This window comes from Silene latifolia, chromosome 8 (assembly GCF_048544455.1).
Source record: "Silene latifolia isolate original U9 population chromosome 8, ASM4854445v1, whole genome shotgun sequence".
NCBI lineage: Eukaryota > Viridiplantae > Streptophyta > Magnoliopsida > Caryophyllales > Caryophyllaceae > Silene > Silene latifolia.
The window spans coordinates 83575651-83583524 of record NC_133533.1 but is presented as its reverse complement, the minus strand read 5'-3'; the positions used below and the strand labels follow the sequence as shown (position 1 = coordinate 83583524).

General features: G+C 39.4%; 1 non-coding gene across 1 annotated transcript; it reads left to right on the top strand.

The window, feature by feature from the left end:
* The first annotated feature begins 7691 nt into the window (after nucleotides 1–7691).
* Nucleotides 7692–7798, top strand: LOC141597578 (small nucleolar RNA R71). Its single transcript, XR_012522807.1, has one exon. It is a non-coding gene; the product is annotated as a small nucleolar RNA R71 (small nucleolar RNA).
* The last annotated feature ends 76 nt before the right edge of the window (nucleotides 7799–7874 follow it).

The window sequence follows — 7874 nt, the reverse complement described above, 5'->3', positions numbered from 1 at the left end:
CATTTCGCATAAAGTACACAAAAAGCACGAAAAGTAGAGGAAAAAGAGAGAATATATAGGAAGAGCAATCAGCTCAAACGCATGGTAAGAGATGTAAACATCACATAAAAATGACACGTATCACAAATAAAAACTATGAAAGTATTAATTTAAGCATGAATTATTCTGCGTCAAGCTTCCTAATTACCCATTAACTCCTAATAAAGTCAATATTACTCCTTACTCATTATCATGTCGATTATAAAGTAAGAAGGTTGTCAATCATACCAACAAAATGAAACATGATGAACAAATGAAAGTAATTAATAATAATTGCAAGGGATTAAGAGAATTATACCTACTAATGATTCCAATAATAAAGCAAAAAAGTAACAAAAGAAGTACTCACGCTTGATCGTGAGGTCATTGTCTCCCAATAATAACCTAAATAATTTAATTATCCAAAATAAAGGATGAACAAAAGAGAGATTAAGGAAATAAACTCAGACAAAACTCGATTAACGCTGATTATGCAACCAAAAAGAGAGATCTGATTGATATTAATCACTCTAATAATTTATAAGAAGAACCCCATCTTCAATTGCACTAACGGGGTATTTATATGGAAATTAGTATGCACGGAAGTAGTCATATACTAAATTAAGAATACACTTTTAGATCGAGCAGGAGACGCCCAGATTTCGAAGGAAGGGCTTCTTTCTTTCAAGGCTTGAAGAAACTGACTGCACAATGAACTGCGCGTATCAACGATCAATTTAGCCTCGTTTTGCCATGAAAATGCAAGATTCTTACTCCTTTCCTACCAAGGGATCAAAATCTCAAAGAATATGCAAAACAAAGAACTAAAGATAAGAAATGACCCAAATAGGCACTAAAAAGCATGGAAACAATGGTAATTCGGGGGCTAAAAATGCGCCAATTATGGTCACATCAAATATCCCCAAACCGAACCTTTCCTCGTCCCGAGTAAAGAGGTGACAAAGACTAGGACCAATACTAACCTAACCTAATAATAATAGCCGATATGAGACAATTAGCGGGTCTCACTCCGCCCCTTCAACTCACAACAAGACAACCATGAGGTAGGATGCCTTCTTGCAAGGCAAGGTGGGTCTTGCCAAAATGGCGACACATCCAAACATTAAACACACAAAATCAAGTAATGGATGCATCTACAAAAGAATAGCCACTTTCCTCATCTAAGTGGCGGAAATTATCTACAAGGGAAGCAATTCAAGGGTACAAAATCCTTCATAGATGCAATTTGTTCAAACTACTAGGCCTAGAAGGATACCAATAAATCACCTCCAAAAGGTGTCAAGCTAGGGTACCTTTGTCCTCAATCGTTAAATGCTTTTGTCAAGAGTAGACTCCCTATGGTGTTAGAAACACTGGAGGATCGCGGAATTCCCCCTCTTGCCTAGACAAGAAGAAGGGTCGTCCCCTCTCTACCATGCACAAAAATGGATACGATGGATAAAGGGATCGATAGATATTTGAGTTTCATTTTGGGAGTTTGCTTTTGTTTTTGTTTTTCCCCCCAATTTCATGTGGCATATAACATTTGAGAACACTTTCTTGCCATTTCTTTTTGATTTTTGGCTTTTCAACACTTGACAACTTTTCAACTTTTTGCATTTTCTTTTTGAACATTTTCAAAGTCACCCCAATTAGTAACGAGGGTGCCTTGTATTTGAAGCTTAGGAGTTCTATTCTTGCTCCTCTTTTCATTTGATGCATTTTTGCAAACTTTCTTTCACTTTTCATTTCTTTGAACTCAAATTAATTTCTTTTTGTGCCCATTCCCTTTGATGACAAAAATGTATGGTAGAACATGGATGAATGATGGAAGTATGCATGGTTTCAAGGGTCACCTTGGAATAAACGGTAGCCAAGGAGTTATCACACCACAAGGTACTCTTGACTAGGCCTTAATCCATGGGTCAAAGGATACTAGCATGACACATCCTAGGGTGTTTTACAAGTATTCTAACAAGCAAAGTCTTAAGAAGAAAAAGCATCTACTAGGGCCTATATACACTTGCCAAGCTTCCCAAGTAGACGGTTTCACAAAATTTTTTCTAACATGCAAACTACATGCCATGATGCAACTAGCATATACACATCCTAATGCAAATGATTCTACCAACTAATATGCCATATAAACTAAATGCAAGTCCTAAGTTCACATTGTTTTTACCGCATCAATCAAAATAAAGCCACATAGTCATTAACATAAAGAGGAAAAAGGAGATTGGAAAGATCATACCATGCGGTCTTCAATATCCTCATGTCTCGGATGTGGCATAGTCAATCAAAGTGAACAAGGATAAACAAACACAATATATACAAGACAATATATACAAAGGAAATGAACTTGTTTTTGGTTTTTCAATTTTCAAATTTTTATGATTTTTTTTTTTTGAAATTTTTCAATTTTTATGGGTTTTTCAATTTTTATGGGTTTTTTGAATAAAAGTTAAGTGTTAGAATTCCCATCCCCACACTAATATGGGCATTGTCCTCAATGGCCAAAATGATGGAAATTATGCAAAAATGATGCATGATTTCTATACTAAATGCAATTTTACACTAAGCTATACTACATGATGCATGGTTTTTGTTATGACGGAGAGGATAATTTAGATTACCTCCCGTTGTGTATGCATTAACTTCCCCAAACCAAATAAGACACTATTGCTAATGTCAAGGATGGGTATAGTTCATGCACACACTATGCTATGCATGAAACTAGATTGTCATTTTGGATTTTCAAAAATGGGAACAATAAAGAACACCTCAATGGAACCGAGGTGTGAGTCCTTTGATGTTGCTAGGACTAAACTAACAATGATCAAAATGAAATAAAATACAAAGAGATATAGACAAACCATGGGAGTGTAGGAGTCTCCAAGGCTAGTCTTCCATCATGCTATCATCATCACCACTCCCCTCATGAGAAGCGGTCACATTGCCACTTTCCTTGGCACTTTCTTCATTTTCTTGTTCATCATCATCTTCACCATCTTCACCATCTCTTTCTTCATCTCCACTTGCTTCTTCCTCAATATTATCATCAATTTCTTCACCATTTCCAACAACCTCATTGTCTTCCACCACGTCCCTAGATGCACCCGGAAATAAGGCTTCTCTATCCGCCCAACTAGGCAAAGGACAAGATGGATCAAGGAGTCCTTGCCTAGCTAGATGTAAGAGGGGAGGATATTGAGCCAAATAAGCATTCTTCCGATCTTCATAAGCTTGCTTGTGCATGGCTTGCATAAGAAGAGTGACATAGTCTTTCCCAATTTCAACTCCTTGCGGTTTGAACTCTTCATACACAAAGGGGTAAGGCGGTATAACAATGGAAGAGGAGGGAGCTTCATGATCACCCTTTTGTTGTTGAATGATGTATTCGGCTTCTTCGTATAGGGGAAGTAAATAGTTGGTCCGGTGGACACTTAGACGACAAATCTTCGCGGGTAAAGTGAATGATCGAGCCTCACTAGTAAGCCACCCATACTTGGTGTCAAGGGGATTGTGAGCAACCCACTTGAACTTGTTAATCATGATGGACATATCAATAAGATGACCACCTTCCTTAGCCTTGTACTTGCTATCCTTATTGAAATTAGGATCAAAGTGCTTGGCTAGGACCGTGACTAGGCCGCCATTAACAATAACGGTTGTACCCTTCTTCCCACTATCTACATGGAGCCATCTATCAACCAATAGCCTCAAAGAATTATAAGGCTTGGTATGGATTCTTCCAATATTCAAAGTCGATTCAAGGAGAATAAAATCGAGTCCTGTGAAATGATTGGTGTCTTTCCTAGCGGTATTTCCCACAACTTTGTGCCATACTCTTATGCCCGGATGATGGACCAAAAGAGCACGACAAGCATGAAAATCTTCAAATTTCTTCCCGGAGATTGCCTCCCAAAGAGGCTCGGGATCATACTTCCCATATTGCTTATAATATTTCTCTTCATCACTAAGACCCAAAATTTCACCCAATTCCGGAAAGGTAATGCGTCTACTAGTGTTAGCTAGACGAAACTCAATATTTTCCCTATTCTCTACTTTTGTCACTTTTAAAGAACTTAAGAATTCCAAGACAAGGGAGGGGTATGTTACTTCCTTCATTTCAAACAATTTCTTCAAACCCATGGCATTTAAAAAGGCTTTTGTTTGTTCAAGAACACCCAATTTCTCCAAAGCATCTTTACATATGAATTTGGTGGATTGAATTTGTTTCATAGCAAACTTGACAAATGTATTTCTATGGGTATCGGAAATGAAAGTTACCTCCGGATAATGCAAGAGTTGATCAATTACCGGAGTAGAAGGTGATGCTCCCATAGAAATTTGTTGTTGTTGTTGCACTTCCAAGCTTGGTGTTGCTACCACCATTGCCAAAGCTTTCTTTGTTTGTAGAGCTTTTTGCCTTTGAGAGAGAGCCTTTGCTTTTGGTGCCTTTGTTGCCTTTGTTGCTCTTGTTGCTCCCTTTGTTCTTGCCATTTGATGAACTAACCAAGAAAAGAATCAAAAATCTTCAATTTGTAGAATGCCCAAATCGATTTGAAGGTGAAAGGCTTTGCCTTTATGAGAACAAAAATCGACTCAAAGGTGAAGATTTTGTGCTTGGTTTTGATTGTTATTGAAGATGGAGTGATTGATTTGTTGTTTGAAGGATGGGTTGATTTGATTTTGGTGAGTTTTGTTGAGGGTTTTTGTTTTTGAGATGGAGAGGATGAGGGTTTTGATGTTGTGGGTAGTGTTTATGAATGAATGAATGAATGAATGAAGGTTGGATGGGTTATAAAGAAGTCGAGATTTTTCAAGACGCAGGGACAATCCGTGCGGATTGGGCGCAATCCGTGCGGATTCTACAGCTTCAAAATTTTCAAAATCCCTCCTAGAGACGGGCGGATTCTGGGGAATCCGCTCGGATTCTTCTGTGATGGGACGGGCGGATTTCGTGCAGGACGGACGGATTCAAGTCCAGAGATTTTTCTTTGTTTTTCTCAGCTGCAAAGACGGGCGTCTTCTCCAAAAGACGGACGGATTCTATGAGACGGGCGTCTTTCCAGAAATCCGCTCGGATTCTTTGACAGTCAAGAAAATTGCAATTTCAGCACAGCCCAAGACGGGCGTCTTCTCAGCAGGACGCTTGGATCTTCTTCAGACGGGCGGATTCTCAGGAATCCGCTCGGATTGGTCCTTGTGTACACGGATTCAGTTCCATCCGTGCACAAACGCATTCCCTTATCATTCTTTCTTTCTTTCTTTCAAATCTTGTGTTCTTCATTGTGGGGGCACTACTAAGGCATGAATAGCCTAGGCAATTGCCATCCCCTCACTAAGGTAAAGCACTACACATCAATTGAAATCGTTAGTCCCTCCCTCACTTCTCTCTTTTCATGACAATTATTTTGATCAAAGTAAATAAAAATCCAAAAATGACAAAAATGCAATACAAAAAAAAATTAAATGTAAGTTAGGGAGTTAGAAATATTTACAAGTGGTGGTTTAGGGAGGACTCCACCAAACTCTCATTCTTGATGAGATGTCAAGGGGGCATGTTCAAGGTGTTGTTGATGTTGCTCAACACCTTGAAGAAGTAATCAAAAGCTTGTTCATTGTTGTGGTAGAGGTCCTCAATAGACCGTGGCCCTTGTTGTTGATCATGATCGATGGCATGCCCAATGTAGGGATTAAAGATCCCTTCAAATTCGTCGTCCCAAAGACCACAAACTTCATTGAGTTGATCATTGAAAATCTCTTGCTTAGATGGAGACAATTCTCCCAATTTCTTCTCTTGGCCAATGAGGCCATCCTCTTCTTCCTTGGTTGATTTTGATGAGCTTTGCAAGCTCTCCTTGTCACAATTCACTTGCTCTTTGAATGGAGCATCTTCAATTTTCTTCCTCCATTGGAGTTCCGATTTCTTCCTTTCATCTTTTCGGCTATAATGGTCAATCATGAAACATGGCTCATGCAAACGAGGAGCTCTCATGGTCTTGTCAAGATTAAAAGTTATGCTTTCATCTCCCACTTCTAGAGTGAGCTCTCCATGTTTCACATCAATCACCGCACCCGCGGTGTGTAGGAAAGGTCTTCCTAAGATGATTGGAATGTTGGAATCTTCCTCCATATCAACAATGACAAAGTCCACCGGGATGAAAAACTTCCCAATTCGCACGGGGACATCTTCCCATATCCCTAATGGTGTCTTCGTCGATCTATCGGCCATTTGAAGTGTGATATTGGTGCATTTAAGCTCTCCCATTCCCAACCTTTTACTCACCGAGTACGGCATGACACTCACACTAGCCCCTAGATCACATAAGGCTTTGTTGATCGTCGTGTCGCCAATGGTACACGGTATTGAGAAGCTTCCCGGATCCTTTAACTTTGGAGGTGAACTCCCTTGAAGTATTGCACTACTCACCTTAGTAAAGGCGATAGTCTCAAGTTTCCGGATCGACTTCTTCTTTGTGAGGATATCTTTCATGTACTTTGCATAGGCCGGAACGTGATTGATTAATTCCGTGAAAGGAATTGAGACTTCTAAGTTCTTCACAATCTCCATGAACTTTCCAAGTTGATCATCAAATTTGGGCTTGGCTTGACGACTTGGAAAAGGAAGTCTAATCACAATGGGCTCCTTCTCTTTGGCTTTGTCTTCATTTTTCTTTGAACTTTCTTCTTTTGATGATTCCCCTTCTTTGGGGCCTTGCACAATTTCTTCCTTTTCACTAGCTTTCACAACTTCATCCTCAACTTGCTTCTTCGGTGCCTCATATCTTGTACCACTTCTCAAGTGAATGGCACTAACCGTTTCATGTCTAGGGGGATTACTTTGAGGTGGTAATTGCCCCTTTTGTCTTTGTGAGCTTGAAGATGGTAGTTGAGTCAATTGTGTTTCCAACATCTTGGTGTGAGCTAGAATGTTGTTGATGGTGGTGTCTTTTGCTTGGCTATCTTTTTGCATTTGAGTGAAAAATTCTTGTTGGTTCTTTTGCATTTGGAGGACCGCTTTTTGGACATCAAAACCTTGGTCATTTTGGTGATTGTATGGATTTTGATTTTGGTAGCCTTGGTTTTGATTGTAAAAGGGTCTTTGATTTTGATTTCTCATGGGTGGTGGAGTGTATGTTGTTTGAGGGTTTTGAACATTTTGGCTTTTGTATGAGAGATTTGGATGGAACTTGGTGTTTTCATTGTAAAAATTTGAATAAGGGGTACCACTTTTGTAAGCTTGGAAAGCATTAACTTGTTCGGTTGTTCCCCTACATTCACTTGAGTCATGACCCAAGGTTCCACAATTCTCACATATCCCGCTTGGGATTGATGAGGATGCCGTCATGGCATTGACATGATGCTTTGATGATTTTGAGTTTTCCTCAAGTCTAGCCATAGCTTGTTCAAACTTCAAGTTGATTGTGTCAATGTGAGCACTAAGTTGAGCACTCAATTGAGTAACGGAGTCCACTTCATACTTTCCTCCTCTAGTAGCCTTGCGAGGTCTACTATATTGTGAATTATGGACCGCCATTTCCTCAATCTTGTTCCATGTTTGATTGTCATCAACTTCGGTGAACATTCCATTTGATCCCATATTGAGAATGTTCCTTGAATCTTCATATAAACCATTCCAAAATTGTTGCACTAAAAACCATTCGCTAAGTCCATGGTGAGGACATGAGCGACAAATACCTTTGAACCGCTCCCAAGCTTCATACAAAGATTCTTCATCCCTTTGCTTAAAACCCGTAATTTGAGCTCTTAGCATGTTAGTCTTTTCCGGTGGGTAGAATTTTTTGTAGAAAGCCAGAGCCAACTTCTTCCAAGAATCTATTCCAAGGGTG